The following is a 17,971-nucleotide window of genomic DNA, read 5'->3' as shown; positions in this document are numbered from 1 at the left end:
CCACAAAGAGTGTATACATTTGCCATTCTTTGAATAGTATTTTCCACAGTATAAAGTGTTCATATTTATATGTATATCTGTTGGTAGCAACCTTATTTTACATAAAGAAGCAGTGTTATCACCTAACATTGTGTGTGGACATTGCTTTGTGGTGGCTTAGGGTTTCACTGAACCTGTCTACATCAACCTCCTTAGAGCTTAAAACTTGGTTGCTTGTCCATTCTACCATATAGAGAACCTTTTCTGGGGTTGCTCTTTGCCTTTGTCCCAACCATATAGAGGACAGAAGTACAGATACCCCCTACAGTCTATACAGCTCCCAACTCCATTCACATAGGTCTCACCCCAGGTGTGTACCCACAATACACAATCTCTGGAAAGGCTCCAGTCAGTCTGACAGGAGGCAGCCCCAGAGCCATACATGGTATTTACACCCAACAGCTAGTCAGGAGGATGGAAACAGAGACAGGGCTTCTCAGACTTTAGGAAACAAGGTAAAATGCAATAGAAACCAAGAGGCCACAGTGGCCATCTTCCCTTCCTTCAGGAATCCAGTGTACTTCCACCCATGGGCGCCATAAGGGTACCCAATGGGTGTTGTTCACCAAAAGGAAAACATGCAGAGCTGCACTGCCACCTGTCCAGGCTGGACCTCCGTGGCAGAAAACATAGGGAAAAAACATACAGAGAAGTGGTAGGGCAAGAATTAGGAGGCCCTGTCCCTCTTAAAGGTATTTCTATAATCACATTTCCCCTCTCGTATTGTTCATGGCTTTCTTGACATATGTTGTTTCTCCTCTCTGACGGTTTACAACTATCCAGATCAATGCTTGCTCTTCTTTCTAAACATGTCCAGATGTCTTGACGGAGAGTGTCAAAATCAGTGACAGAACTGGCATTGGACCACACCTCAGTGAGAGCGAGGACGGCAAGGTCAAAGTCTTCAAGGAGGTGACAGATGTCAGAGGAGTGTTTAACAGCAGAGCGAGAATTCCGGGTAGCTAAATGAGGCTGGTTGCCGCCTTTAAAGATCTTCTGTGGTGGGATATAGGGACGAGGTACACCAGTCGGTGGGGGTGGAGAGGTCAGAGGGGTGGTAGATGGAGGAGTTGCAGGAGAAGGGAGGAAGTGAATGAGAGACAGAAGATGCCTGTTGAGTAGAAGGAGGTTGGGCTGAGAGCACTGGCCAACGATAGCGCCCTTATGGTAGATATTAATTATTCATCTAGAAGATGATAAGTGTGCCAGGAGAACTTACCATCTGGTTCCACCATTAATGGGAGAGGAAAAGAAAGGGGAGTGGGTAGAGACCATATGGGGATTCCATAGGTGTGGTGAGGGGGTGACAACGAGGATGTCAGTGATAGTCTGCCTTAATGAAGCATTGATGTAGGTGTCAGCAATGGGCAGGGCCGGGTTGGAGGCCAGGAGCAATTTCATAAACGTTTGTCTTCCATGCTTCAAGAGAGCGGTAGGATAGGCGATAGAGTAACAGTCAGAATAGATAGAGGAGACAGAGAGCACCATAGATGCATGGGGTTGGGGTTGGAACGGGACTAGGGACTTAACTATGCATGAGGAACTCACTAGGCATCCTAGCAGCCAGAACAGGGAAGATAAATCAAGAAGGACCTACATTTTAAAAACAGACACAGGAATCGAGAATGCCCAAATGTGAATTTCAAAATACAGGTGTAAGGCCTAGGTTTTGAAAACAGACACAGGAATCAAGAATGCCCAAATTTGAATTTAAAATAAAGGTATAAGGGCCTACATTTTAAAAACGGACACAGGAATCAAGGGTGCACAAGTGTGAATTCCAAAAGACAGGTGTAAAGTCCTAGGTTTTCGACATAGGCACAGGAATCAAGAGTGTGCATGTGTGAATTCCAAAATACAGGTGAACGGTTGGTTTTAAACACAGATACACAAACTAAACAATGCCCACATTTGACTTTCAAAAATACAGGTGAAGGCCTAAGTTTAGACACAGGATTAAAAATGTCAAGGTTCAAATTACAAAATACAGGTTTAAAGGCTTATGTTCTGAACACGATGAGGGTTCAAAATGCACTGAAATTGTTTTGCAAGAATGGAAAGACTACAAGGTTGAGCATTGTATGAAGTAATCAGGGAGCATAACAGAATTGCTTTGGGTTCAGTGCCGGCCAATTTGAGGCGGAATGGAACAGATTCACAATTGGTAAACAGTTAATTGTGAGAAGTCTTGAAAGTCAAGGTATTTGGTGAGGTGGGAGGCAGGTACAATAAGAAGGAGGACCTTGCATCATGAGGCAGCAGTGGGGAGAAAGAACAGTCTTGAAGCATGCCTCAGACAAAAGGCACGACGTAGCACTGTGCAGCATGCAGAGACTGGGCACAAAGGCCCAGTTGTAGGAACAGGGGGGGAGAAAATGGCTGGTCCCGGGCTATGAGCCACATGTCGCAATCACATGCGATGGTGCGTGTATGACCGCCACTGCCTCAATAATGGGGACTGGTGCTGCACCTCCAACAAGGGGGAAGGCCAGATGCGCCAAGCAACAGATACCTTCAGGCCAAGAACGCAGTCAGCGGCCACATAGAATCTCAGGAATTCTGTGATCAAGGCAGGTTCCCACCCAAGCCCTGATAGCCCCAGACAGGGTCGGAAAGAACCCCTAGATGAGGCCCTTAGAAGGGGGCCAGAGTCTCCTGCCGACTCCCGGGCCGGGGTACCATTGCTTGCATTAGCAGGTCAATCAGGTCATCTTCTGGACACCGGAGGGTGCTTCAGTCCACGCACAACTCTGCGGCCATGATGGTAAGGCCAAGCCGATGCAGGTATACAATGCAGCTCCAGCGATCTCCGGAGCTCAAGAGAGATCATGCAAGCCGATCTGCTAGGAATTAAAGAGGCCCAGACAGGGTTGTAAAGCACCCTCAAAGGAGGCCCTTAGGAGGGGGCCATCATCGCCTGCCAGCTCTCGGGCCGGGCTGAAATTTGTTGTATTAGCAGGCCAATCAGGGCAGCTTCCGGACACCAGAGGGTGCTTCAGGCCACGCACATCTATGTGGGCCCCCCTCTCTTAGGGTTTACAGCTGTCTTGATCTATGTGGGTTCTCCGCTCTGATGGTTTCCAGCTGTCTTTATATATGTGTGCTCCCCTCTCTTAGGGTATGTGGCCGTTTTGATCTGTTTGGAAACCCCTCTCTTAGGGTTTACAGCTGTCTTGATCTACGTGGGTTCCACTCTCATACAGTTTACGGCTGCCTTGCTCTATGTTTGTTCTGCTCTATGAACATGGCCAGCTGTCTTGATCCATATGGGTTCTTTGATCTTAGGGTTATGGCTGTCTTGATCTATGTGGGTTCCATCTCTTACAATTTATGACTGTCTTGATCTATGTGGATTCTCCTATTTTAGGGTTTATGGCTGTCTTGATCTGTTTGGAAACCTCTCTCTTAGGGTTTACAGCTGTTTTGATCTATGTGGGTTCTCTTCTCTGTAGGTTTACGGCTGTGTTGACCTATGTGTTTTCCTCTCTTTTAGGGATTCCAGTTGTCTTGATATATGTGGGTTCTCCTCTCTGAAGGTTTCAAATTGTCTTGATCTATGTGGGTTCCACTCTCTTAGGGTTTACGGATGTCTTGATTTATGTAGTTTCTCCTCTCTGAAGGTTTCCAGCTGTCTTGATCTACGTGGGTTCCCCTCTCTTACAGTTTACAGCTATCTTACTCTATGTTTGTTCTTCTCTATGAACGTGGCCAGATGTCTTGATCTATGTGGGTTCCCCTCGCATAGGGTTTCTGGTTGTCTGGATCTAGGTTTGTTCTTCTCTCTTAATGTGTCCAGTTGTCTTGATCAATATGGCTTCCCCTCTCTTGGGCTTTACGGCTATCTTGATCTATGTGGGATCTCTGCTCTTGGGGTTCACAGCTGTCTTGAGCTATGTGGGTTCCCCACTTTTAGGGTTTACAGCTGTCTTGATCTATGAGGTTTCTCCTCTCTGATGTTTTCCAGCTGTCTTGATCTACGTGGGTTCCACTCTCATACAGTTTACGGCTGCCTTGCTCTATGTTTGTTCTGCTCTATGAACATGGCCAGCTGTTTTGATCTATGTGGGTTCTTTGATTTTAGGGTTATGGCTGTCTTGATCTATGTGGGTTCCATCTCTAAGGGTATACAGCTGTCTTGATCTTTGTGGGTTGCCCTCTCTTAAGGTTTATGGCTGTCCTGAGCTAAGTGGGTTCTCCTTTCTGAAGGTTTACAGCTGTCTTCATCTATGTGGGTTCCCCTCTCTTAGGGTTTAAGCTGTTTTGATCTATGTTTGTTTTGCTCTTTGAAGTTTTCAGCTGTCTTGATTTGAGTGGGTTCTCTTATGGATATGGCTGTCTTGATCTATGTGAGTTCTCCTCTCTGAAGGTTTCAAGCTGTCTTGATCTATATGGGTTCCCCTCTCTTAGGGTGTACGGCGATCCTTATCTATGTGAGTTCCATTCTCTTAGTTTTTATGTATGTCTTGATCTATGTGGGTTCTCCTCTCTGAAGGTTTCAAGCTGTCTTGATCTATGTGGGTTCCCCTCTCTTAGGTTTTACAGCTGTCTTGATTCATGTGGCTTCCCAACTCTTAGGGTGTCTGGCTGTCTTAATCTATGTGGGTTCTCTTCTCTGAAGGTTTACAGCTGTCTTGATCTGTGTGGATTCCCCTTTCTTATGGTTTATGGTTGTCATGATCTGCGTGGGACATTTGACATTTCCTGGCAAAATATCTCCATCTTGTCTTACTGGATTATTTTCATTTTATACATGTCATGTTCATCATTTGTTGGAGATAATTTAGCTGTAAACTGCAAAAGGAATTGCAACATTTACAAAGATAACAGATTTCCCTATTAGTGTTAAGGAAATATTATGATTCTATTCAAGACCAGGAGGCAAAGTATTATGTTTTTTCACTTCTTTGCCTTCTCAAGCAACAAACAACCAAAACCTATATAAAATGTCAACAAACTACATTTCCCAATGTAAATGGAAAAAAGTATAGTACAACTTAAATGTCCAACGAGGTCTCCAACAGTGACATCTGCTCCTCGCCACCCAGAGCTGCTGCATACTTGGCTGTCCTTTCTCCTGAACTTCCTCTTTCTTTTGCTGCCAAACTAGACCACCCAAAAATAACATGAAAAACTCCAATACCATTTCGGCTGCTCTCCAGCTGGTTTGGGGTCTGATTGTGCCTTTGTGCTTGCCTAACCTCCTCAGGCGTACTTGATTCTAACTCTTTAAATGGCTGATACATTCCAAGCGACTGCGCAGTGAGATAATACCTCACCTCTTTGTCTATAATAGTATAATTTCTTTCCTTATTGATAGCATAAAAAATGGTCATTCTATGTCAAGACCAGAGGCTTTGTAGTATGTTTGCGTAAAGGTTTATTTACCACTGAAGAGGCCATCTTGTCGATCAGCTTCAAATAACTCTTAAAAACCAACTTTCGTAAACTCTTCTTGCTGTGGAAATGTGACCATACAAACCCCGACATTTCATATCACTTTCAAACTAGTAGAGCAGTCACACTGTCATCAAACACTGAGTAACTGTCCCACATAATTTAACTAGTGGAGCACTGGAGGTGGCATAATGAGATCATTTACCAAATCCCTAATGATAGCTATTTCAGCTTGGCTGTAAATTGAATATATCGGAATTACTTTGTGGTTCTAGAATATCATATTTTCATAGCTCCACATGTGTACAACCTGATACATCCTGGATATAGGATTGTATTTAGCAGCCCCCCCTGAATGGACAGCACCCAGAAAGGAAGCACATAGTCAAATTGTCTTATGGTAGTTGGCCGCCATAACACACCTTGCAGTCATGGCATAGAATCATTACTGCCCAGACCAGGTTCAAGGGAAGGGGAAAGATGAAAACAAGCCCATGTGGTGCCTTTTCTAATTGGGGGGGGGGAACATCATCTTACCACTGACGCATAACGATGACAAGTGAGGAAAATTCAAAGAACATTAAGACATATCTTGTCTACTTGGCTCACAAAGTATTTTCCAAATGATTGGTTGGCCATAGACAAGCAGTGAATTTGGAAAGATAAGATATTCTAAGCAATTTCTCTATTTTATTTAACACATTTTAGGTATTCATTCAGTATGGACCAAGCTTTGCAAAGCAATGGAATGCTGTAGATTTCACTGTGTTAATAGGAATAAAGGTATGGAAGCATAAGTTACATCAGGGCTGGTATATATTACAGTTAACCAACAGGATGAGTAATTAGTGGCTACGTGGGATTGTCAAGAAGCTGGATTGGGGTTCAAGGGCATTTACAGGTCATGAAAAAGGTGATCCTTGAAGAGGAGGAGCTTGAGCTCCGTTCTGAATCTCAGGGTAGGTGCGACAAATGTTGAGGGCTATGAGGTATACCATAAACCAAATGAAGGTCTCAAAACGCAGTTATAATATGTACCCTATATATGTACAAAGGGTTGTGAGGTTCCATCCCTGGGAACATAGATCAAGAGCCTAGGGGTGTATATCGAGAGCCTGGCTGTATAGATCGAGTCTGGGGGTGTTGTTTGGCAGCCTGGTGGTGTAGATCAAGAGCCTCTGGGTGTGGATCAAATCCCTTGGGGCTTATATGAAGTGCCTGTGGGAGTAGATCAAGAGCCTGGGGGGTAGATCAAGAGCCTGGGGGTGCAGATCGAGAGCCTGGGGTGCAGATCGAGAGCCTGGGGGTGCAGATTGTGAGCCTGGGGTGCAGATCCCTTGATATGCACCACATGCAATGTAGATTGAGAGCCTGGGGTACAGTTCGAGAGCCTGGGGGTGTAGATTGAGAGCCTGGTGGGGGGTGTAGATCAAGAGCCTGGGGGTGTAGATCAAGAGACTGGGGGCGTAGATCAAGTGCTTGGGAGCATACATCAAGAGCCTGGGTCTGCATATCAACTGCCTGGGGGTGCAGATCAAGAGCCTGGGGGTGTACATCAAGAGTCTGGGGGTGCAGATCAAGAGACTGATGGAGTAGATCAAGAGCCTGGGGGTGCAGATCAAGAGCCTGGGGTGTAGATCAAGAGCCTGATGGCATAGATCAAGAGCCTGGGGTGCAGATCAAGTTCCCGGGGGCACGATTCATAGAAAAAGTCCCTGCAAAGTACCAGGCACATAAAACTAAGTATGTTTTGCGTGTTCCGCATAGTCATGGAATTATAACTGCAAAGTAACACTAGGTGCAAAGAAAATAGAGTTGCGCCCGGAAAGCCCATGACACGCACCCACGCAAACCAAAACCAGCAACACATACCAACCTTTGTGCCTACCTTATCCCCACCATCAAGCACCCCGGCAATACTGCGGGCCGTCCCCCCGCAGCCAAGGCAGCACCCCGGCAACACTGCGTACGAACCCCCACAACCCAAAACTGCACCTCAATAATCTGTGTATCATTTTGCATGACTCAAGGCAGCATCCGGCAAACCTGCATACAAACCCCCATAATTCAAGACAGTACCGCACTAATCTGCATATGATAACCCCTAACTCCAAACGGCACCTCAACTATGTGTGCCATCACCCCTAAATTGCGACGTTAACGTTATGGTTGCGCTTTGGATCCTGTGCGCATAGTGCTTTGCGCCTCCTATCACGTGGCAGTGAGTTCACAAGGTTTGCGTGTGACATCTCTCGATGTGAAGTTGCATGTTTAATGGATGAATTCGGTTAGGTTTGTACTTGACTGGGCATGCGATTTCTTTGCATGGCCCGTCCTTCCACACACCCACTTTTTTCCATATTCTTCTTCGTTCTGCCAGGAGAATGTGTAATATGCTTGTTCTGCCCCCTATTTGTTGCCTTGTGGAGGCCCATCCCACACTTTGCACGGAGTGTCACGCAAAGCGCTCGACCGCACGCAACATCGCAACGAACCCGCGCAGGTTCCCAGAAATACACGCAAAATCCAATCCATGAATCGGGAAAAGAAGATTTGCAAGCTGTAAAGTGCCCAAAGTCACTTTTCAGCCCACAAAAAAAATCCATGAATCAGGCCCTGGGATGTAGATCCAGAAAAACAGCTTAGTTTTGTGGGAGGTAACAAAAGAACTGAACAACAGCTTCTTTGCATTTGTTTGCTATGCTGTGCCTGCCCTTTTTGCATGAACAAAAGGAAGAGTGCCGACAAGGGTACTGATTTGATTCAAGGAGACACCAGCATTTAGACTAGAACAGGATTGAGCTATCTTTCAGAACTGGCATTAAACTAGTTTCAAAGTGCAGCTGATAGAGCAGTGGTTGAGACAAGCGATAACGCCTGTTGGCATGTGTTGTGCTATTAAAAAATGTAATATCTTTGCTATTTGAAATGCATTCTGGGTGTAGTGGACATTTTACTCCAAGCCTCAGTGAAGGCTTCATTTCAATGTGAGTTCTGAATACTGTCTGCATTCACGAGAAAAGCAACATGTTCTTTCCTATCCTGCAGTGCTGTGTTCAAGGATTGTTTTGAATTTCTGCCTGATAAAGTTGCAGAAGCAGAAAGCTCCCATGAGAAACAGAATGTGTTTACTTGTTACGATATTCCACATGGCATAGCGGCCAAATGCCTGTGGAGTGTTGTCAGCAAATGAACCTTCTGAAAATGTACTGTCAAATTGGGGGACACCAGATTAGGCTGGCAGAGAGAGATACAAGGTTCTGCGGGGCTGGAGAGGTTGGACGCAGCTTGTCGGGTCTGTTCCCGGTGTGTGGATTTCTCTGTGCTAACCTGGTCTGGGAAGCTGTCCAGTGAAGTTCTTGGCAGGGATGAACTGGTGCACAACCATGCCAACAGTGATGCCACTTTTTTCCTAATCCTGCATTTTATTCTGTAACATTTATTTGAGTTAATAAACAACCATATAAGAACCAGTTTTATAATATTACTGAGGGTGATTAAACTCTTGCGTTTCAAGTGTACAATGCTTTCCTATTTAGTGTACTAGGGAGAAAACTAAGTAATATATAGACATTTGTGCACTTATTTTGGGAAAAGCAAAACAGAGTGCCTGGACACAAGAGATTGCCCCCTCCAAAAGCCACTCCCACCTGGATCAGTCGGAGGGCACATGGAACCAGGTTTGCCAGGGAACAAGGAATTCCACTTTTTTGTGAGCCCGGGAGCCATGACATGACGATGAGGAACCCAGGAACGTTCCTCCACTCCATATCCTTCCCAATAAACCAAGTATTGGGGGGAAAAACTACGGATGCAGGAATCAACAATATATTTTACTTCGTACTCTTCCTGAGGACCCACTGCCAGGAGTGGTGAAGACAAGTTTCTAGGGTATACCTGAGAGATACGAGCTGTTTTAAGGAGTAAAACATGAAAAACCAGATGTATCTTGTAGTATACGTAGTGTGAGGGTAATTTCAATTCAAGAACAACACGGTTAATAACACAGGTTACTGGAAAAGGACCAATATACCTAGGCTTGAACTTTTTACTACATGCAGGCACCTTAATATGTTTGTTGGAAAGCAAGACAAGGTCATGTATTTTATACTCAGGTCCCGGGGTTCTTATCTTATTAGCATAGGGACAAGCATTTTCTTGAGCCTTCAAGTACTTCTTCCCTGCTTGTAAGCTCTTGATTATGGAACAAATATGTACTTTCACAGAAATAACTTTATGGTCAAAAGAGGATATCATGGGAAGGGAGACATGGTGGTATCCATATGAGGTATGAAAAGGGGTATCAACTACAGAGGTGTGATAGGATTCATTATGGGCAAGTTCGGCCAATGGTAGTAGATCCATCCATCCACCTTCATTTTCCATGATGCAGCATCTGAGATACTGACCCAAGGTCTGATGTGCCCGTTCACTCTGGCCGTCAGTTTGTGGATGGCAAGCAGAAGCGTAGTGGTGTTGAATCTCTAAACGATGACAGGTTTATCTCCAAAAGGACAAGACAAACAGGGTACAATGATCAGTGATCAATGCTTGGGGTAATCCATGGTGTCTGAAGATATGTTGAAGGAAGAAACAAGAAAAGGTAGAAGAAGAGGGCACCTTCTTCATAGCAATGAAATGCGCTAATTTAGTGAAAGAATCCACAATGGTCAGGATTGTGGCGTTTGCCTGGTCAGTGGCCAGATCTGTGATAAAGTCAAGGGAACAGGACTGCAAGGGCCCTCAGGGATAGGAAGGGGTCTCAGGAATCCCATGGAACATTGTCTTATAGTCTTTTCTCTGGCATAGAGAAAAGATGGACTCCACATCCATTGACGAAATCGTAGATTTCCACCAAGAGAAGCATCAAATATTATCCAGGGTTTCCCTCAGACCAAAATGTCCCACACCTGGTATATCATGACATCAAGAAAAAAATGTATTTGGCTCTCTCTTGTAGGTAGCCATATTTTATCATCATGCAATAGAAAACCCTTGTTCCATGAGATTGCAATTGTCTTCCTGAAGAAAACATTGGATTTCCCCCGGGTGGTTGCACTTCTTCAGAGCTCCTTCATAGGGCATCACCAGGGAATATACAGTACCAACGATGTTCTTGGGTTCGAGAAAGGGAACGTTTTCTGCTTCTTCGTCAACCATTCTGGGAGAGCATCCCCTTTAGTATTGAGGTGACCTGGTTTAAAGGTTACTATGAAATCAAATTGTGCGAATAAATGAATCCAACGGTTCTGCTGCTGGTTCATCGATCTGGCCATTTTAAGGAATTCTAGGTTACTATGATCAGTAAACACTGTGATAGTATGGTGTGAGCCTTCTAAAAAATGTCTCCAGTTCAGGAATGATTATTTAATCGCTAACAATTAATTCTCAAATGTACTATAATTCTTCTCTGCTGGTGTAAAGGTACGAGAAAAATATGAGAGTGGGTGGTGTTCTATGGTGGAGGGATCAGTCTGGGTAAGTACTGTGCCCAAAGCATAATTGGAAGCTTTGGTTAGATATAGGGTAAATCGGGATCAGGTAACCTTACTACAGGAGCAGTAGTAAACAAGGTCTTTAGCAAATGAAAAGCATGGTTGTTGTCTGTGAATTAAAATTATGAGACGTAAGATAGTGAATCCAGTCTTGTTTGTAGCAGCTGAACCTGTAAAAAAGGGTGATCATGTGCATGACTCTGAAAAATTATGTTGAATTCTTTGATTATATACCACGTGTGAAGGAAATTGCTTTGGTGGGGGGGGGGATTATTTTTATTGATGGTTCTTTGAAAATTGACCAAACTAGTGGGGAGAGGCATTCAGGCTCTACAGTAGTAAGACACAGATTAAATGGTGAATTTCAAGTAGTGGCGATTGCAATACTACCCTCTCACTTTTCAGCGCAAGCAGCAGAATTAGTAGCTCTTATTGTCGCGCTAGAGAAACATGAAGGATAGGAAGTGACGGTGTACAGTGACTCCGCCTATGTGACATCAACCGTACATGCAGGGATGTCATGTTGGAAAAGGAGGGGCTATCTCCACGCAGACAGCTCTCCAGTACAAAATGCATCCTTATTAAATAGACTCATCAAGGCACTTCAACTCCCAGTGGCCACAGCGGTCATAAAATATGCAGCCCATACTAACCCAACAGACTATCTCTCGGGGAAACGAAGCAGCGGACATAGAAACCAAAAGAATTGCATATTCCCCAGATATTTAAAGTTTCGAAAATGAAGATATTTAGGAAAATTTAACTAGAATGATATTAGTACAAGAACGGTTTAATATGCTGTCAATTACCCAATTAATAGAGATTCAGGGAAGAGATCCACAGAAGGAGCAAGAACTATGGAAACAAAGGGGGTGTTCATTATCCCCCATAGAAGATGTATGGCAACAGGCAAGCACTGGAAAGCCAGTAATGCCGACAGCATTATTGAAAGTCATACTTGAACAACCGCATTACCCTGTGCATATAACCAAAGAAAGTCTTGTTGCCACTATTGCAGAAGACTGGTTTGTACCTAATTTACGGGAAAACGTTGCCCAGTTCATGGTGAATTACATTGTGTGTCAAAGGTTTACTGCTGGGTATACACTAAGAACAATTAGAGGAGTAACCCCTCGACTGAATTGTCCATTCCAGCATTTACATATCGACTATGTCAATATGCTGCAGACATGTAATGGATACAGGTATCTATTAGTGGTGGCGTGTCCCTTCTCCAGGTGGATCTAAGCCGGTCCATGTGCACACCCTGATGCAACTTGCGCAGCAAAGTTTTTAGTGTGCAAAGTCTTCCCAAGATGAGGTGTGTGCGAAGAACTAAGATCCGATAATGGGCCACATTTTGTCAATGAGTTATTTGAACACATAGGGCTTCTATTAAGCATAAAACACATGTTTTCTTCCGCTATCACCTCCAAGCAAGCAGGATATGTGAGAGGCTCAACAGCCTTTAAAAGGAAAGGATTGCCAAGATTAAATTGATTTTAAAGAAGGGGTGGCTATATTGCCTACCCCTAGCCTTATAAGCCAGGTTCTGACCACCACCTCACCCTGCACAAATTAGTGACGTGGCATTGTATGCGAACACCTCTTACACCTCCATCTAGCATTAGGAGTGATGCCCAGAGTGTAGCGAAGACTCTAGGCGATAAAATGCACGATTATTGGACATGTATGACTACCAGTATTTCTTTCATTTCAGAACAAGTCAAGCATCGGTGAAGAGGTCTAAGAACATGGAAGAGGACTATCCAGTGAGGAATTCAAGTGCACTTTAACCACCACCAAAGGTATATGTTGGGGACCTAATATTGATAGAAATTTACCAGAAGGAGGCATGAACCTAGGTTCAATGGCCCCTTTATCGTTGAGGAAGTTTCCCCTTCTGCAGTTAAGGTATCGGGAAGGTGAGGTTGGCTGCATTTGAGCGACGTGAAGGTTTATCAAGGCGAGGCCCCCTCCAACGGTTGCTGACCCAGAAGCAAGACAAGAAGAAGAACTTCCACGTGTAAAGACTCGATCGATGACCAAGAAGAAGGACATTAAAGCAGCAAGTGATTTGCACATTTTTTTTTGGACTGAAATTCAATGGATACACCTTATATATTTTAGCAGGAGGTGCAAAGACTTGCGGTAGAAGTCCAGAGGCCGAAATGAACTTTTAGAAATATATTGAGGAAATGAATAATACATTAGTATCATGCCTAAACATAAGTTTTTGATTAGACATTGGAAAAGAGATCAATATCCAGATCCATTTCATGGAGGATGTCTGTTTTAATTAATAAGATACATGAGACCTGTTGGCACTAATACAAACAGTGTTGTGGTTGCTATTTTTGTGTTCTTTCTTCAATCCTACCCTGCCCTCGTTAGGAGAGACGTTGATATTCACACCTTTTTACATGATCCCAAGAATGGTCCAGTGATAAGGACTATTAACAGCAATTAGTGAGCAAATTGTACAATTACAGATGCAAAATTGAATACTTCCAGTAAAAATGATTCGAGAAGAGGGCAATGTGGTTATAGAGAGAGCACTAGCTCAACAAGCGTTAGGATAGCACAACAAATGGTTCTCCAGACCTTTATGCGTAATATACATATGCACGTGTATTCTCTTTATCTTTCTGTATCTCACATTTTTGAAAATCTATTTCCCTGCTGAAAAATTTGAAAAAAGATTGTCTATGATTCTTTCTGGTGCAGGTACAAATGATGATAATATTGTTAATCTCTATGAGCATGTTAAATGACATAAGAGAGATGCAGAAGATAATCAGGGGATAAATACTTACCTTGATTACATAGCTCACCTGGGAAATAATATGTGGTATCACAGAAGATTGAATGTAGTCCTCTGCAGCTCATCTACTAAGAAAAGAAGCGTACAGAAGGTGAACAATGAATGTTTGAAGTCATGGTGTAAATACTCTAAACTGCTGACATGGGTAGAGGATGAAGCTGGCCAGTATCCATAGTGCCATTAGTAAATGCAACCATGTGCTTTCAAAGCAGCGGACAGAATTATGTTGGACATAATAAGGGATGTAAAAACACCATGGATGTACCAGGGATGAGGAGAGGGACGGCTGTCCTAATGGATCGGTAATGGGCCTGCGGATCTAGAGCATGTATGAAGTTACCCAGGAATTGGGGTGGAGTGCTCTCTTAATTACATCCATGTTCTGGCATTGGTGATCCCACAAATGGACCCAAAGATTGAAGAGTTCCCAAAAGTAGATGATCACCTGAAAAGAAGATCAATAGAACTCCGACAAAGAAAGAGATCTAATAACTTGTCAGCAAAATCAAAACAAGCTTTTGGTGATATTCCCAATGAACACAAATTGTTCAGTAAAACTGCTGTGATGTTCACATCCATGTTCATGCATGGGGTTCAGACCACTGTAAACACCAGGTGGTTACAAATCATCAGATGGGAGCTGCTCCAGACAATCAATGCCAACAAAAAGGGATTTCAAGCGATAAAAGTAGAATTGAGGGCCATAAAGCTGATGATCCTCCAGAATAGTTATGTCCTCGAAATGATCACAGCTATGGAAGGAGGTAAATGCACATTCATAACATCTCATTACTGAGAGAATGGGACGTTGACCGAGGCCATATTGATGCTGACAGATTTGCACATACAAATGGTGGACGAGACAGCCATTGAAGATAACAGTTGGTTGGCCTTCCTGTTGTCATGGATTCCTTTTTGGATGGCAAACTTGTTCAAGTTTCTTGGAGCAATATTGGTGATAATCATATTTGAATTCTGTTTGATAAGGATAATAATTGCACAATGTAAGAAAACGTCCAAGAAAGCAATAGGAATGAAGATCATGATTAATGCCAACGATGAACCAGAAGTAAAGGAGCCGATTGATGACGCCATCAGAGATTACATAAAGGCCAGCATTGTAGCACTCAAGGGAAAAAAGTTCTGGTATCCAAAGGATCATAAGAAATACGTGGGGAGATGGGTCTACTGTACCCCAAATGGACAATGTAACTACATGACCTAGAGTGTGGATGAACACATCAACACAGCAAAGCGGGGTGATGAAGATATGGACACCGAAGAGACATTTCTTCGAGAGGAAACACAAGTATACAAAGAGAATTGAGGAGGTGGTCGAGGTCTCGAAAAGTCAGGAGATTGTAGAGGAGCAGCTTTGTGCATCTGCAGGAGATCCCACCCCCCTACCTCCAGTGTATTGGGGACATGAAATTGTGCTGTGCCTAACACCATGTGTGTATCCTATGATCTGTAACATGTAACTACATTCCAATCCACAAGCGCCCAGATACCCCTGGATCAGGCGCGCTATATAAATAAAATAAACAAACAAACCAGCTATGATATCAATACTGCATGCATGTATTTGAAAGAAGATACCCATTGAGACAACCCTACTGAATGTACCCTCGACGTGATGATAACCTGCAGGAGGAAAAACCTGAATAAGTGTGAAAAGAAGCTAACCAATGAATTGATGATGTCATAAAGACGTGCACATGATCTCTCGAGATACTGGCTAAAGATTATGTGTAGATCCTGAAGAAACTAATGACTAAGTAAAGAATTGAGTGAGTTTCCCAATATAAAAAAGGAAGATTACACGTGCACAAAGTGCTGCAGAAAAACAACTGTTCAATAAATGTACAGTTGCTGAAACGCAAGGCAGATTACGTCATCATAGAAGCTGGTTATGAGTAGTGAATAGAATGCAGGCAAAGCCGCCATTGCACAGAAACTGGAAATTGGTATCATGAATTTAGTAGGCCAGAACCCATGAAGATGGAATAGAAAACTGTGTTGCAGCAAGAATAATAGACTTGTGAAGCTGTCTGGCAAGGCTGCCTGGCCTGGAGTCAAGATTCAAAAGCAAGGTGAACTATCTATTCTGAAGAAGAACGACGAGTATAAGGAGTATGAACCTTCTGGCATGAAGGTGCAAGGTAGAACTCAAAGAATGCCAAACTTTAATACATTTAGAGCATTTAAAAGATGCAAAATGGACCAAATCGTGGTCTCCCGTCATGTGAGCCAAGGATGGAAATAGAGCTTGAATTTACAAAGACTCTTTCATGGCAGAAGGCATGAGCGATGAGATGTTGGGCTAATTGGGTGGTGAGGTAGCTTCACGTCCTATCTTCCTGCACCTGAGTCTTGGCTTACGTGCTGCTAAATGAACTGAATGTTCAAGATGTGGCACAAGCATGCCAACCAACTGCATTAGTCCATATAACGAAGGACCTTATAGTGTGAAGCCCAATGAGAAACTGTGTATGTAAAGTTTCTGAAATTACATGTTTTTACAGGTGGGCAATAGTTGTTCACCTGACAATGGACAATCAATAACAATCCTAGCTCCTATAGGAAAGTTTACTTCGATGTCCCCCTTAACCAATCCCTACCCTTGATAGGTTTTTTTCATTATTGCCACGTTGTATGATGTCCCCTGATGTATTTTTCATATATAAACCATATTTTGTGTAGAGATCTTTGAATGACTGAGCGTACGTCCGTTGATGTTCGTTGTAACCTCCCTCTTTTTAACAACTGCTAATACAACAGTACTTTGCCATCTTCCTCAGTTGGTTGTTATTTGGACTTATTCTGGTGTGATTCCATCCATTACATATGCACACATGTTCCTAAAGGGCCCTAGGCTCAGGACACTCCCTTCTTGAGTAGACCAGTGAGTGGTAGAGGTACTGATGAATAGTCAGATAAGAACTGTCTGCAGAAATGTGAAAAGCCCAAGAATCGTTGCAGTTCTTTGACGGAATGAGGCGCCGGCCAATCTAAGACAGCTGTGATTTTCCTAGGATCCATTTCGATGTCGTCTGGAGAAACGATGTTTCCAAAATAGGTGATATTTGTCTGGTGAAAACGGCATTTAGATGGCTTGGCATATAAACAGTTATGTCTTAGTCTGTGTAAAACTTCTCTCACATGGGAGACATCAAGGTCATACGAAGGAGAAAAGTTCAGGATGTGATACATCCAAAAGATCGCTAAAGATATCTTTAAGAAAATGCTAAAAACCCACAGGGGCATTAAATAGCCCAAAAGGCATGACAAGGTATTCGAAGTGTCGGAATTTGATAGGAAAGGCCGTCTTCCATTTCTTACCCTCTACTACCCTTACTAGATTATATGCTCCCTTGAAATCCAATTTGGTATACATATGGCTTCCACTAACTTGATCGAAAAGAGCTTCAATAAGAGGAAGAGGGTAACGTTTCTTGATCATGATGGCGTGGAGCTGCTGATAGTCCACACACTGTATCCCCTCTTCTTTTTAGGAATAAAAAAAGATAGGGAGACCTGCTGTGGAGGTAGAGTGACAGATGAATCCTTTAAGAAGGTTATCTTCAACATAATCCTTCAGTTTTAGGTTTTCATTTTCAGTTAAGGCAAAGATTCTCCCATAGGGTACGTGGGCATCAGGTATCAGATCTATGCAGCAGTCATAATCCCTATGGGGAGGGAGATTATCAGATTCCTTTGCATCGAATACGTCCAAATAATCTCAATATTCTTGAGGGATTTGTTGTAATGTAACCAAGGCTTGTTGAGATATCTGTGATTGCACTACCTGGACGGTCTTGGAAATAATAGACTGAGACTCGAGGCTAAATTGGGAACATGTTTTTGGACATTGTGGACCTTGGAAGGTCAGTATCTGATTTCGCCTCTCTATAGAAGGATTATGAAACTGTAGCCAAGGGGTTCCTAGAATGAGCTGACAATGAGGTGCTGCTATAGCATTGCACTCGAGACATTCTTCATGAAAGGTTGAACAGGTCAAAATGAGTGGCCTGGTATGAAATGTAATGGGACCAGATATGAGAGGGGAGTTGTCTACTGACAAAGTAGGTTCTGTGTGAGGTTTAGTCACCAAGGGAAAACCTTGTTTATGGGTGAAGGCAAGATCTATAAAATTACCTGTGGCTCCACTATTAATGAGAGCTAACACACCTTCCCATTTCTGAGAATCTATACTGAG

Source organism: Ambystoma mexicanum, chromosome 7q (assembly GCF_040938575.1).
Source record: "Ambystoma mexicanum isolate Mex_15411 chromosome 7q, UKY_AmexF1_1, whole genome shotgun sequence".
In the NCBI taxonomy this organism is placed as follows: domain Eukaryota; kingdom Metazoa; phylum Chordata; class Amphibia; order Caudata; family Ambystomatidae; genus Ambystoma; species Ambystoma mexicanum.
This window is presented reverse-complemented; position numbering follows the sequence as displayed.